The 16375-nt window shown below is 29.3% G+C and overlaps 1 long non-coding RNA gene across 1 annotated transcript; it reads left to right on the forward strand.

Moving 5' to 3' along the window:
* The first annotated feature begins 3557 nt into the window (after positions 1 to 3557).
* Positions 3558 to 5004, forward strand: LOC9314745. Its single transcript, XR_002332367.1, has 3 exons — positions 3558 to 3976; positions 4429 to 4841; positions 4926 to 5004. It is a non-coding gene; the product is annotated as an uncharacterized LOC9314745 (long non-coding RNA).
* The last annotated feature ends 11371 nt before the right edge of the window (positions 5005 to 16375 follow it).

The raw sequence follows: 16375 nt of genomic DNA on the forward strand, positions 1-16375 counted from the left end.
AAAGTTCTTTGAAAGTTATTTAGTAGAGTATAATATAGATAGTTTTGCACAATTATTATGTAGAGTTTAATATATATTTGTTTGGTAAAGTTTTTTGAAAAACTGTTTTTGCAAACTGTTACGTAGATCTAGTTTGGTAGAATTATTGGGTAAAGTTTATGAGAAAAGTTGTCTCGTAGTAATGAGAAAAGTTGTCTCGTAGGAATGAGAAAATTTTTAGTTTTCTCGTTCTTTTTTTTTTCTCAAATTCTTAGTAATTTCTCATTAGTTTCATGTATATTTGAGTTGTTGAGAGTTGTTTGGTAGAGTTGTTTGATAGTTTCTCATTACGTAGAGTTGTTTGTCTCATTACCCAGTTATTATTTAGATCTTAAGTATATTTGTTTAATAAAGTATTTCAATACAGTTAAATATAAGTTTTCATATAAATTTACTAAGTCCTTGCTTCATGCAACTGATGACTTCGCCTCGGGTAATCTGGAAGCTTCTTGGTATATTCAGCTTCGGGAAAGCAGCGTGACACATCACCCGAACCGAAGTTTTTAGAGGGCTCGGATACCCGGAGGAAAATTGGCTCGGGTACCCGAACCAAGAATGGGCTCGGACTTTCCGATGCCGACCGAGTTCGGGTACGTCTGATCGGGCTCGGTCGCCAAGCGGGCTCGGGCGTCTCCTAGATCTGCTCGGTCGTCGAAGGGCTCGGGCGTCCGCTTGATCGGTTCGGGTATCCGAGCCAGTCAGCGAGATCCTGATCTGGTCGGCAGGGTGTCCGAGCCGGAAGGCAAGATATCCGAGCCGGCAGAAATGGTACCCAGTCTGGTCAGTATGGTACCCGAGCCTATTAAAGGGTTTATCCCGAGCTGTCTAGGAGGGCGCTCCGAGCTAGTGAACAGGTTTATTCTGGATGCTTGAAGTTTGGCTCGGTCCTAGAAGATGGATGGAATCCGACCCCAACAGATATAATGTGTGATATCGTTGAATTCAGAGAGATAAGATATTGTCAAGTAGAAGAAGGCTAGAGAATTCACGACTTCTAAAAAAATTCTTGGATTTTTGTTTTGCTTTTTATTTGTATTACTTATAAGGAATGGAGTAGTGGACTACGTTATAGTAAGAACATTAAAATAAGATCATAGTATTAATAAAACAGAACCTTAAAAATGCAAATGATGTGTGGGGTTTGTTAAGAGGCCAATGAAGAACACGAGAGATGTCTTAAATGCAGCCCCGGCTTAGATGGGTATGCCGGAGGTGCGACGGCCCGGGGCTTTTTTTTGAAAAAAAATTTACATATAAAAAAGGTCCAAATATTTTTTAAAAATATTATTAATATGATAATTATATTTCAAGAGGCCTAATTATTTATAAGAAAATGTATAAAAAGGTCCAAAATTTTTAAAATAACAATTTTTACTACAAAAAAAGCCGCAAAATTTTTTAAAATTAAGTAAATTTTCTCTTTATATATAATAATAGGCCAAAAAAAAAAAAATTTGCCCCAAGGCTCCCAAATATATTGAGCCGGGGCTGGTTAAATGGTAGATGCTGAGCCATCTCTCATATTTAAGTGCATATACCATTTACAATTTTTGGGATGAGAAAGTGAATGGCGAAAGTTAGGGTTCATGAAAGGAACTGAGATTTAAGGGGGATTATGAAGATTGCTAGAGAGAGTAAAATGTGAGAGAGAGATAGCAAAAACAGTTTATGACGATGATCGAGGAATTTTACTTTCTTTGTTATTTTTATTTTTTTTATTTGCGTTTTGACGATGATAGAGAGTTAAAAAAAAAAACTCCCAGTTTTTATTATTGTAGTTGAATTAAAAAAAAAAAAACACTTCTTCAAATTTAACAAGGAGTTTCTTGACTTTTCATTGAAAAAAAACTAGTTTTTAGTTTTTTAATTCTAAAAGATTTGGTATATATTTTTAATTTTACTATAATTTTTGGTATATTTTAATAATTGTCCCTATAAAATTTTGATTTAGGAAATAGCTATTGTTAATACTATTTTTGACCCTAATTTATACACGTATGTACTATCAAATTGGGAAACATCCGAATCAATACAATAATACCACTAAGAATCTCTCCAGACCTGACACCTCAGCAATTTTGAGATATTCTCAGCTTGACACCTCATTAAAATCATTATCCAATGAAAACATTTCGATTAATACACATCAGCTTCCCAGCATGTCACATCAGCTTTTATTATTATTATTATTAATAACACATCATTTAGAAAAGACAACCAATCAAATTAAAACAAATAATAGATACAATGATTTTAAATTTTTTGATAATGATAAATAAATTTCTAATTATTTTAATAATTCAATATTTACAAAAAAAAAAAAAATATCATCATTATTTTTGAAAAATATGTTTGACATCAATTGGTTTTTAGAGAACAACATACATGAGGTGAATTTAACAAATAGTTTACGCCGTGGATAATTTTGGAAATTGTTAAAAAATACCCCTTTGGTGTGCCCCTTTTCAAAAATGCCCCTTTTAGATGTCTATTTTCAAAAATGCCCTTTTTTAAATCTGAAATTTTTATAAAGTTTTATTAGGTTTATAAGGTACTTATGGATTGTAACTACTACTTGAAGACTCGATCCAAGTATTAATAAGGTTTTATAAGGTGTTTTTAAAGGTTTTACAAGTTATTTTAAAGGATTTTTAAGGTTTTTCAAAGGTTTTACAAGATATTTTAAAGGTTTTTAAAGGTATTTAAAATGCATTTATAAGGTATTTATAAAGTATTTATAAGATTTTAGATACATAGAAATGTAGTTTGTGTATGTTTTAATAATATTACATACATATTTGGGTAAATCTTATATTTTTAAGAGTATTTTTTATAATGTTTTAAAAAAGGGGTATTTTTGAAAAGTGGCATTGAAAAAGTGGCATTTTTGCAAAAGCCCCTAATTTTTTTTTTAATATATGTATTTATAGTAAGAATTCAAAAGGTTCTTTGGATTTTTCATTTTACCTTTGCTCGTATTTTAATTGTTTTTATTTTATTATTTTATATATGCATACATGAATAAATAATTGTCTATCTTACTTTTACAAAAGAAATGTACCGTATAGTTAAATTTTTGTATTTGTTTGTTGTTATTTTATGTTTTTGTATATTTTTTACGAATGTTAGATATGTTTTTATATTGTGATATATGTAAATATTTTCCAGCAATTATTATACTTCCAAAACCTTATTTATGTTAAAATTATTTTTGCTACACAAGCATGATTTGAAATAATAGTAAAAATATTTAATATGCCTTTTGTTTTTTTTAATAATTTTGTTACCATTAGCCAAGAAAAGTTTGCAATTGCATTATGACTTATCTTGGATTTATGCTCTTTTTGTTGTTTGTAAATTTGGCGAAAACGTCACATATGTTATTCACTAATTGGTTATTATTAGTGATCTATTTTATAAGAGTATATAATTTAGCATAGCAAAAAAGTTGAGAATAAACTTTGTATTTGTGATTTATGTTTTGACTGAAGGTGATCTCAGGCCGGCTCAAACATTTGATCTACTCTATTGCAAGAACATTAGAGCATCATTGACGGGGATGTTAGCTGAATCTTAGATATTTAATTGATTTAAATTAAATAGTTAATGCAGCAATAAAGGTTCCTTAATTAGCTAAGAAACGTTGCACGTGGCTAAAGCGTCGAAATCGAATCCAATCGAGGGACTCTCCGATATTATCACCTCCGGCCGTTGTTCCGCCGGAACTAAGCGGACGAGACGAGAGAAACCCTAAAACTTGAATTGACCGATACAGACACTCTCCATGATCTCTGGCGCCGGATCAATCCCACGGCGAGTAATCAGGCGATTGTTCATGAATCCATGGGTATTGGATTCGCAGAGGTTGATTCTAATCCGAATCAGGAAACAGAGTTCGAATCGAATATCTTCTTCTCCTTCTCTTTCATTTTTCTAGGTATAATTATCTAGATTTTGGATTCTCGCGCTAGAAGTTTCCCTTTTTAGACCAGTTTCTTGTTTCTTGCTTTGTATCTTCAGAGATTTTGTCGAAAGTTAGTATCATTCAACTTAATTTGCGTTTTTGAAACGCCATTATAGAAAACATAGCCATGGACAGGAAATGATAATTCAGTTCAATGTTTGGTTGGTTTCAGACGAATGTATGCTTGATTCTCCTGTACTCTACTCTACTGTATTTAGATTTTCAGAGAGAATTCCACAAACATTGATGTTTTGAAACTCACATTGAGAAAATACTCAATTTGATTGTTTTCAATGAAAATTTTGGTGTGTGTTTTTAAACTCACATATAGAAACTGCTCAGTCAGATCTGTTTCAATGCCAATCTTCTTAATGTGAACTTTATCATTAGAGAAAGAATTGTTTCTCACTTGAATTGATTTTCAGGTACGTAGCAGTTGGAGATGAGCCATTGCTCCAGAGCTATGACAATCAGTATAGGCCTTTTGTCATTGGAGCAGCTATGAATAACCAAAATGAACATGGAAGAAGAGATGCGATAGAGGAAATTAATGGGGAATTAATCAAGGATAAGGAGAACCTAGCTGAACAACTTGATAAAACTTCTTCTATGCCTCTTAGATTGACAATCTACAAGACTACATGCTCATTTGAAAAAGAAGCTCAAGAGTAGACAAGTGGAGTTCACTTGGAGGCCACCACGAATCCACCCATCTCCTTTCCGATTTCCCGTTCAGATAGTGATATAGAATCAATGGATCACTACATGAGGATGCCTGCTATTAACCACTTTCTATCTTATATGTCCATGTCCTCGTATCAAAAAAGACAAGCTTTCGGTGAGGATTGTTTCCCCTTTTTTACTTGTACCTTTTTCAGCCAAACTCAGAAATGATGATAGCTAATTAGGTGATATGTTGCAGATGAATCCAGGCGGGATAATGATATTCGGGTGGACAGTAGACATGCATTTGATAAACACAATATTTTTTTTTTTTTTTTTTGAATAACTGCGGGTCTCCCAAAGGCTTCCTAGGCCCAAGGACTAATCCCACGAGGCTGGCAATTCCCCTATGTAAACCTGCCAGTGGCCGTGCCTCGAACCCTGGTGGCGGAATTCACAGCTGTGACCCCTTTACCACTAGGCCACAAGGCCCAGTTAAACACAATATTCTTCATTGAGCTCTCTCTAGTTACTTTTGTACTTGGCAAGACTATAGAGTTCTGAATTATACTTGGCATTTTGCAATCTGCGAGTTTCTTTAGCCAAATTGTGGTGGTTCTAAGTAATTATACAATTGTCAGCTAATATAACAGCTTCATATATTGCCATTGCCATAACTAGACTTTGTAGTATATAGACCAAAACTTGTTTGTGTATATGCAAAGCATCTTCTTATGTGAATGTCTTGAATCCATATCTTCTTTGTCTCTAAATAACCAAAACACATAAATTTGGTCAAGTGTTTTAACTAAGGAAAAATGTGTTTATCAAGACTTGAACACCAAACTTCACTTGTCTCTTCTCTATCTTTCTTTTCAAAACTTCAAAACACAAAACACCAAATTTTATTTTGAAAAAGTTATTTCTTAAATTTCATGTATGTTTTAAAAATTTTAATTTGCAACAATTATTAAGTTTTCTAAAATTAAAATTGTTAATTTAATTTCATTTTTAAATTAATAATGTTTTTCTAAGAACCACAAGTTAAGAGCCTACCATTAAAAACACATAAAAACTAAAAACAAAAATACAATCTCTTAACTCTAAATTTTACCTTTTTAATACTAAACTATTGTTAAGAGTCATTCTTAAGAGCCTACCAATAATGTTGCTCTTAATGGTAAATATAAGTTTAGAGAAAGACAAGGAGAAAGATGGGATTCCAAGGTTCCTCTTAAATGTTAAGAACCGTATGATCGTCATGCTGTAACTGTTTATCATTGAACATTCTAACTTTTAAGTCATGAACCAAGTTATATTAACAAATGTTTATGAATTATTTAGCCTATCTATACTAGTATAATCACAGTACTTTTTGTGACGGGTGGGTAAAAACGCTTTCGGGTATATCGGATATCCGACCCATTTTAAAAATTCCTTCACAAAAAATTTGTTGGGTCGGGTTATATTTAACCCAACTCATACACCGGATATTCTATATTTAATAATTTAGATTTTTTGAAGATTTGATTAAGATTTATAATTATGATTCTCCTATCATCTTTGTTTGATTTGTTTTTAACTGTTTTAAATCATCATATAATACATAAAGTAATAAAAAAATCAATTTTTTTCTGCATATACTGTGATTCGAAATTTTAAAAACGGACATATATTATCCAATTGACGAAAATGTGTGTTCAACGTTCTACATCGATTAAAATATTTAGACAATGATTCAGAATCATATCATAAATAAGAACATTAATAAAATAAATGAGTTTTTTGGCGGGATGGGTTTGGCGGGACGGGTTTTTGAATCAACAATAATAAAAAGATTAAAATATCATTAATCCGCCGCTTCAATACGGATTTAATCTTTATTTTTTTTAATACAAATCACAGGACGGGTTAAGAAATTACGAAACGGGTTATATTTCGGAAATGATTTATATGGCGGACGAATTTGAATCAATATTTATATACCGCTTTAATACGGGTTAAATCCTCAGTTTATTAATAATTATCTCGTGGACTCGTGGTATACCGTTACTTAATAACAATTGTAAACTATAATATAAATAAATATGTTATAAGCAGATACAATTTACAAAATATTTTTATACTAACTTTAAAATTAAATCATCCCGCGGTGTACCGCGGGTTAAAATCTAGTTCATTTTAAAATCTTAATGTAACAAAGCATGGTCCATCTTTTTTTATTTCTATATTTTCATGGATTTTCGTAACTTGTGTTTAGTTAACTTTATCTAATAAGTTTCTCAAGACAGATTGATGTCTCTTGTAGTCGACAAGCTGATTGATTTCAACAGTAAAGTCAAAGTAATAAACTTTCTTATTCTTGCATGTTTTTTTTATGTTATCTTATATCCTGAATTTATGTAGATAACCTTGTTTGTATTTCTTATAGCAAAACAAAGATGAAGGGTATGTCGTCAAGTTCTTAGACAAGTATATAGAATTGTAATTATATTGTTTACGGTAAACATACATTTTTTAGATGAAGGGTGTGTGTTTTTTTTTCAAATCTTTTTTCTTTTATTTTTGATGTAATTATATTGCTTTGGTTTTGATTGTTCAAATAAAAAACTTTTTAAAAAAATACGCCGCAACGTAGCGCGGATGTCGATCTAGTAAGCTATAATTAAGATACATGTATTTAAGCACTTTAAAAGAGTTCTATAGAGTATTATTCTATTAATTGGATTTTATCTCAGCTCGTTTTGTTGAAGTGTACAATGCTTGCTTATAAAAATTAGTTTTAGTAGGTTACGATACCAAGTTACTAGTTTTTTCGGGTTTCTACTAGTCGATCTTCTTCACTTGTAAGTTTGACGCATCTAGAGACTAGAGCTCTAGAACATGTCATCATAACATGCAAAATTTATCTTCCACTCACTTTCCGAAAACCGACTTTTTGTCGACTCACGTTGTATTTATTGACTTGAGCATCATAGAGTTCTCAGAAAATAGACCATATTATGTCTTCCCGGAAACTGTGGCCGTGTTGTTGAGTGCATCAGTGCATGTATGAGTTTAAAAGCCCCAATTAGATTCTTGTCTCCAAGCGAAAGATCCCAACCGAACGGAGCAAAAGTTCACTCTCCAGTGGACTAAACTCAGACCCTAACCTCTCTAGTTATTCCAAACACATGAAGGTTCCACGGGCCCGTGCCACAATGAGAAAAAAAAAAAGCATTGGCCTATAAGCATGACCACGGTTACGGTTATTACGGTTACGGTCGATTAACCGCCAGTTACGGTAATAAATTTTCTTTAACCGTAACCTTAACCATTATATATACGGTTAAAACGGTTACAGTTAAATACGGTTACGGTTACAACGGTTACGGTTAAATACGGTTACGGTTATTTGATGATTACGATACGGTTAATATCGAAGGTAAAATTTTACGAGTTACCTAACTTTTTATACTACTTTGAATAGAATAAAAAAGTATGTTATAAACCAAATTTTCTTTATTTTTAGCAATATAGCATTAGAACATATTTGTTTGAGAAAAAAACCATTTTTCCTAACGTAGATTTTTTAATGTGCGGTATCATTTACTTTTTTTGAAAATCTTTATTTGAACATTCGAAATTTGTTTTTGCATCATCCGCAGCTACAAGCATATTTTTAAAGTTTTAACTATGCGGTTAATAGTGCGGTTAACCGTGCGGTTAACCGTACGGTTAACTAACGGTTTTGACAAGTTTACGGTTAATTGACGGTTACGGTTAGTATATTTTTTAACCGTAACTAATCTGTTTTGACGGTTAACGGTTACGGTTTTTAACCGTTTTATATGGTTACGGTCCGGTTACGATTGAGAAACGGTCCGCTTACGGTCCGAAATACGGTTACGGTTAGCTTTTGGTCATACCTAGGCCTATGACATCCAATTTGGAGAAATAATTAAGGGCATATATTTATTAATTTTATATAGTTTACTTCTAACAAAAAAAAATTAAATATTAAATATGGGTTTACAAGTTATAATGATGAATAGTTGAATACTATATGATAATAAAGAGAAACAAAATATGGGCTTATAATCCAAACATGGGTTTCGAATATGTTAATTAATTTAGAAAAAGATAGAAACCAACGTTAATTAGTGTTATTAAACAATTAGGATAAACTAAAAGATTTGCATGGTCTCTCATTACAAATTTCCTGCTTTTTTTTTGTTTTTATTGTTATGGTTTACACTGATAAAACATTTCTCCTTCGAAATCGTTTTATAACTAAAGTAAAACTACTCATGTTTTTATTTTATATTTTTGATGTACTTTTATTTTTTTTTACCAAATTTTAGTTTTTTCTAAAGTTGCAAATATTTGTTATAAGTTGTAATATTATATTGAAAACCTTGGTTAGAAAAGTTGATTTTAAAATTTTTGTTAACGATTTTGTGGAGAAAAAGAGAAAAAATTGTTTTACAACTATTATACTATTTGCAATTTTTGTTTCTTTGTTTTTTTTTTCTAAACGATAATAGTTTTTATTTTTGTAAAGTTTTTGTTTTTGTTGAACTGGGACATTTTATTTTTAACCGCTTATGATATTCATTAATGTTGGCACGGCACCAGTAAACAAATTCAACCGTCATTAAAAACCCACATGCAATTCTCACTCGAACAATAATAATTAAAGCACTTCTTCATTGTTTGAGACGTGAACTCCATAGTCGAGACTCCATCCTAACAAAATTAACCCACGTAAAAAAAGAAAGAAATATTTCATACAAAAACAAAAAGGAAAGAATGAAGAAAAAAAACAAAAACCAGCCCGAAATGAACCAAAAGGTCCAAAACTTTTTCGAAACCTACCAAAAGTATATACTTTCAGCAAATTACAAGTTTTGGGGGTTTTTTTTTTTGGTCGACAAATTTTGGGTTTATTAGGTAAAGGTCATAACTCAAGTCATGGGTTATCAAAGATAATATGGGCCCACTAAGTTAACCATCTTCTTATAGTTCCATTTCTGCAAGTCCAATTTAATAACACTCGAATGTTTTACGGATATTAATTAGAGTTGTCTCTCTATAATCGATCTTACGAAATGGAACTGTTGAATAATAATAATACACTGCATGAAATGAACCCACAAGAAAAGAATATATTGTCAAGAAATCAAATTAGAGAATACCCGCACGTATACTCTATGTAAGTCAATAATTATGAAAAAGTTAGATATTTTATCACCTGTGAAAAATATGACACAATAATGGATGAATCATATTTCTTCCGATTCATTGTAAATATCGTTGCAAAAATTATACATATTTTTTAAATATTGAAAACTTGTATTATACTCCCTCCGTTCCTTAAAGTTTGATGTTCTAGTATTTTGAGTTTGTTCCACAAAGATTGATTTTCTAGATTTTTTTATTTTTAATTAATTGATTTTAGTAAATCGTAGATTTCAAGACGTAATGATTAACTGTTTCAGATTACTATTGGTTCATAGTTTATTAAAAAATATTTAATAAAAGTAAATAATTAAACAATGATTGTTTCTTAAGAAATGTGAAATCTCTAGAAAATCAATCTTCTAGGAACAGAGGGAGTACTTATTATTTGTCGCTTCTAGTTAATAAATTAAGGTAATAGAATCAATACAATAAAAACATTAAGAGTCTCTCCAGCAGTGACACATCAGCTTTTTGAGCTGTTCGGGAGGTGACACATCATTAAAAATTTTACCCAATCAAAACATTTCAATTAATACACATCAGCTTAACAGCTTGCCACATCAGCTCGCCACATCATCATTTTTATTAAAAAAAAAACAAAATAACCATTCAAATTAAAACAAATAATACACATAATTATTTAAAAAATTTTGATAATGACAAATGAATTACTAATTTGTTTCATAATTTAATATTTACAATAGAATAACTATATTTTGAAAAATAAATTTTACATCAAATGGGTTTTAGTGAACAACATGAATGAGGTGAATTTAACGAGTGGTTTACGCCAAATATATTTTTGTAAATTAATTTTTTAGATAAAAAAATTTATGGTAAAATTTAAAAGTTTTTCGGATTCTGTATTTTACCTTTGCTCATATTTTAATATTTTATTTATGCATACATTGATAAATAATTTCATATCTTACTTTTACAAAACAAATATGGTATAGTTAATCTTTGTATTTGTTTGTTTTTATTTTATGTTTTTAGTATATGTTTAACGTTTTACAAATGTTAGATTATTTTTATACTGTGATATTTGTAAATATTTTTCAGCGATTATTATACTTCAAAAACCTTATATTCTTTCTGTTAAATTTATTTGTGCTACACAAGCATAATTTGAATCAAACGGAAAATATTTAATATATCTTTTGATTTTTTAAAATACATTTTTTTACTATTAGACACAATAATTAGTTACATCAAAAAAAAAAATTGTGTATTTTTGTTCTTTAAAATCTGAACACTATGAACAGTTTTTAACTTTAAAATAATTCACTTTTATAATTAGATCAAATCAATATTATTAGGGGTGAGCATTTTAACCGAATCGAACCAAACCAACCAAAGCCAGAAGGATCCAAACCATACCATAATTTACATTCAAACCATAATCATTAACCCAATGTGTTTATTTATTTAATTAATTATTATTATTAAATGATATTGTAAATACTAATATTAGATTGTCTAAAGAAAATGGTGAGAAGATCGTTTAGAAGTTGAAAGCTCTTGGTTTTAAAGTTGTTTAGGAGTCAAATCATCAATTTGTTTTAAAGTTTGGTTACTTAAAGCTTTTAAAAAAATCACCATATAAAAGCTCAAGATACAAGATGATTAAAGGGTTTCATAAGATCATAGGCTACACTTGCTCTTTCTCATTGCTAAATTGGGTTTGAGAGATAAATCTTTGCTACTTCAAAATGTATGGTCATATGTTAGGTTTGTAATCTTTCTCTTTTTTTTTTTTTATTTCAATGCCTTATGATTCTTTACTCCTAAGAATTTACAATTGCTAAATTGGTTTGTGTTTCTTTTTATTTCAATAGCAGAAAGTCACAGCAACAAAGAACTTTACACTCTTAGGATTGTAACCTCACATTTTCTCTGTTATTTTATCTTGTCTTCTTACTTTAAGATATATAGTCAAACCTGAATCAGGTGAATCTCTATATTTCTATTATACTCGTAACTTGCTTCACTTGATCATCTACATATGAAGCGCAAAGGTTTGTTATTTCATGTTCACAAATGAAATCTACAAAGGAGAAATGGTCAAATTATTCTATGTTCTAACCATAAAGATGTGTAGCCAAGTGAAATTTGCAATTGCAATTGACTTATCTTGGATCTATGTTCTTTTTGTTGTTTGTAAATTTTGATGGAAATGTCACAAATGTTATTGATTAATTAGTTATTATTAGTGGTCTATTTTGTAAGAGTGTATAATTCAGCATATCAAAAAGTTAAGAATTGACTATGTATTTGTGGTTTATGTTTTGAATGAATGTGATCTCACACCGGTTCAAACGCTAGATCTACTCTGTTCCGAGAGCACTTAATGGTAAATATAAGTTTAGAGAAAGACAAGGAGAAAGAGGATTCCAAGGCTCTCTTCAAATGCTAAGAACCGTATGATCAACAATCTGTAACTGTTTATCTTTAAACATTCTAATTTTAAGTTATGAACCAAATTATTCTAACAAATGTTTATGAATTGTTTAGCCTATTCATTTCTAGAACCCATAACAAAGCATGACCCGTCTTTTTTTATTTCTATATATTCATGCAATTTTCATACATTGTGTTCAATTAACTTTATGTTTTTATCTAATAAGTTTCATCAAAGTCATGTATACATTAGTATAAATTAAAGGACCATTTATATTTTTGATTAATTGTGTAATTTAAAAGTTAAAACTTCCCCAAAAAAAACGACAGGTTTTAGGTACATTTAAGACGTATTTATTTACCTGTTCACCAAGTCTTTTTACATTGATTTTGTCAAATCCAATTTATGACAAAACGTTTGTTGACTATTCTAGTTCACCAAGTCTAAGTCAATTACAAAATAAAGCTTAAATATGAGATAATACGTTTTTTTTTCCAATAGTTATTACTCCCTCCGTTTCGTTTTATTTGTCGTTCTAGAGTTAAAATTTTGTTTCATAATAGTTGTCGTTTTAGGTTTTCGATGCAAATGTTTTGTGAAAATTCCAGTTTTATCCATACTGTTTTAATGTTTCGATCAATGAATTTTTTTATAAATTATATTAATAAATGGTAAAACAGAAAATTTAATGCTTTTCTTAATTTGTGTGAGAAAACCTTAAACGACAACTAAAACGAAACGGAGGGAGTATCGTCTATACGAGATGGATCTAGTCAATCAAATTTTATGACACACGCAATTTAAAGCAGACGACTCAATCTACAAATATGAAAAAACTTACACTCGCAGTTTGCAACAATTCTAGAGTTAAACACATTAGATTTTATTTAGAAATACTAATCTTCTTATGATCAATATGCCCGAAAATAAATAGGTTAATATCCATTTGTGAAGGTTGGGGTATTTAATGAATACGATGGGTCTGATTGGCAAGTGCTTTAGAGTCTTTACAAAGCAAAAAAATTTCTAAAGATTTGAAATACATCCAATCAAGCTTTAGAAGCTTTGGCTTTCCTTTTTTTTCTCACAGGCAAAATATTTCCTTAATTCATTTTTTTGGCTGTAGAAAGCCTTTTTTTCTAAAGCACATAATTTTCAACTTTCCAAAATTTTAAATTCCACAGCCAAAATACTACAGCACTAAAATCTACAGCCACAACAAATAAACCTACAGTCATATTTCTACAGCAAAAAATGTAAAGCTACAGCTGTTACCAATCAGGCCCGATATGCTTAGCAAAAAAAATGAATACGATATAAGTATAACCTTATAGGGAACAACCTGTGAATGTCGTAGACTTCACCATTTCAACACATTGACTTAAATTGCGACCGGCGCATTCATATCAACAGACAATAAGTGTAGTACTTAAAATTATCATTTTGACTTTGCTTTAGTTTCATTTTGACTTTGGAAAAAGTTTCATAAAGAATATTAATTTTGCTTATAGTTTTATTAAATCATAAACTTTTGTTGATTATACCAATTTAGGCACATCGTTAACTCGCTAAACATAATAAATAACTAGCTAGGGTTATGTTATGTTTCCGTTAACAAGCTTCCGTTAATTAGCAAAATGACATCGTATGAAAACAGATCTAGGGATTCATTTAGGAATTTTGGGAGAATAGAAATCAGTTTGAGGATTTTATTATATTTTCAAATGACGTTGTTTTGTTCATAAATGGAAGCTCATTAACTAAATCAAACACCTTCTGCTTGTTCCGTTTTATAACTCAACAAGAATTTACTATTTAATCAAGAAGTCATAAGAAGTTGATTATTTATTTCACCATATGCAAAGTTGAGATTTTTTTTTCAACTAAAACACACTTTTTATGACATTATTCTCTTTTGATTTTGGGTTAGTTTAGTTTTTTTTAAGAGTTTGGGTTAGTTTAGTTTAGTTTAGTTGATTGGTGTTTACAAACTCATCAACCTAACCTAACATAGGTTTTTCACTTTTTCTCATATGAACTAATACTTCTTATATATCTATATGATTTACCAAAAAAAAAATCAAAATGATTTACCTTCAACATATTTTTTTTTTTGTCAACAGCTATTTCTTGATACCTTCAAGATTGTTTTTTGTAAACATTCACATCACGTCATAAATTCCATGACATAAAATTCATAAATCTAGATTAAATATATATATTTAAAACCAACGACTGTCCTTGAAACTTTCTAAATGTGTAATTCTAATCTAATTTATAGAACCAAGAGTACACATGAAAACATCATGGTTCATCATATTTCATACAAAGGATGTGAACATCAATAATGTAAACCATATTTGTGGTCCCTTATTGATTATAGGGTTTGCTACTTTGCTTTATGCTTCCAAAAAAAATTGTTTGGATTTTGGTAATTGGCACCATGTTCATGTGCCAACTAGTTCACAGCTAGCTAGTCCTCACCAAAGTTAAAGAATCAGACACATTATGCGTGGCGTTAAAATTTCAATGATATAATTACCATTATATTTTTGAAAATAGTATAATGAAAACAATTTGGTAACTATATAATTATATACTTTATAATATATGATTTAGAACATTGCTAATCATATTAATTTGTAACCTTATGGTAGAAAATTACTAATTTACAGGGAGAGCAAAAGAAAGAGAATAGCTAACTTGAAAATCAACTTTAAGTTAAAAAAAAAAATACCCAGCTACACGAAATATAACGGAATACATGGTTACACATGTCATGTTTAAAAATATACAACCAACTATACGAAATAAATGTATTGCATGCCCACATATACCAACTATATGACGACATGTGGTTAACATCACGAACATTTATTCCGGTACACCAATCAACGAAATCCAGCGTTGACCATTGTTGTCCGGTATTAACCGGCATTGACCAACAAAAATATTCAAATTTTTTTTTTATTTTAAATATTTTTAAAATAATTATTCTATTAAATCATTTATGGTGTTTTATAATAAAAAAACAAATTCTATATTTAAAAAAAAATATTTTGTATGATTTTAATAATTAGTTAAGTTTTTTTTTTCATTTTTTCCACTTCAAAACTAAACTAAAAGTGAACTAAATAAATTTTAGTAATTTTTATAAAAAAATTGAGTATATGACTCTTTAATCTAAAGTTTGCATGGTAAGAAAATATTAAGTTTTTCTGCTAAAATCAAAATCTTAATACATAGTTAAAAAATATTTTACATACTGTTTAGTCTAACTTTAATATATTGTTAATTTTGTAATTAAAATTATTAAAAAAAATTTTGTAATAACATATAAAAAACAAAATAAGGTCGCAATTTTTTTTTTAATATATAGCAAACAGAAAATCTAACGATATTGATTTTAGCAAAAACATTTATAAAATAAGAAATTAATGTTTTTATTGACAATGTAAAAATAAGTAATTCGCTTAATTATTTTTATTTCATTTTTATTTTAGTTTTGAAATTGAAAAAACTAACTTATTATAATAATCAATTTATTAAATATATATACAAAATTTATTAAACTTGAATATAGAATGTGTTTTCCTCTTTAATTATACAATACCATAAAAGATTCAATTGAATAATTTTTTGTTTTTGTTTTTAATATTAAAACTAAAAAAAATTTGAATATTTTTGTTGGTCAATGCCGGTCAACGATGGTCAACGTCGGATATCGATGATTAGTATACCAGAATAAGATGTTCGTGATGTTGACTACATGTCGTCATATAGTTGGTTTATGTAAGCATACAATACATCTAATTCGTTTAGTTAGTTGTACATTTCTAAACTTGGCATGTGTAGCCATGTATTCTGTTATACTTGGTGTAGCTGAATATCTTTTTTTCAATAAATTATCAAGAACATCTTCTTGCTATATCGATGGTGTAAATGGTAACATTTAGTTTTGAGGAATTATTGAGGAATTTTGGTGGAAAAATATGGTGTTACATCATTGGAAGACTTGAGAAATTTTTTTTGTTAGCTTTTTTCCTTTTTTATTTTAATTAAAAATTAAATTATTGTTGAAACTA

The sequence above is a fragment of the Arabidopsis lyrata genome, assembly GCF_000004255.2.
Source record: "Arabidopsis lyrata subsp. lyrata unplaced genomic scaffold ARALYscaffold_4, whole genome shotgun sequence".
In the NCBI taxonomy this organism is placed as follows: Eukaryota; Viridiplantae; Streptophyta; class Magnoliopsida; order Brassicales; family Brassicaceae; genus Arabidopsis; species Arabidopsis lyrata.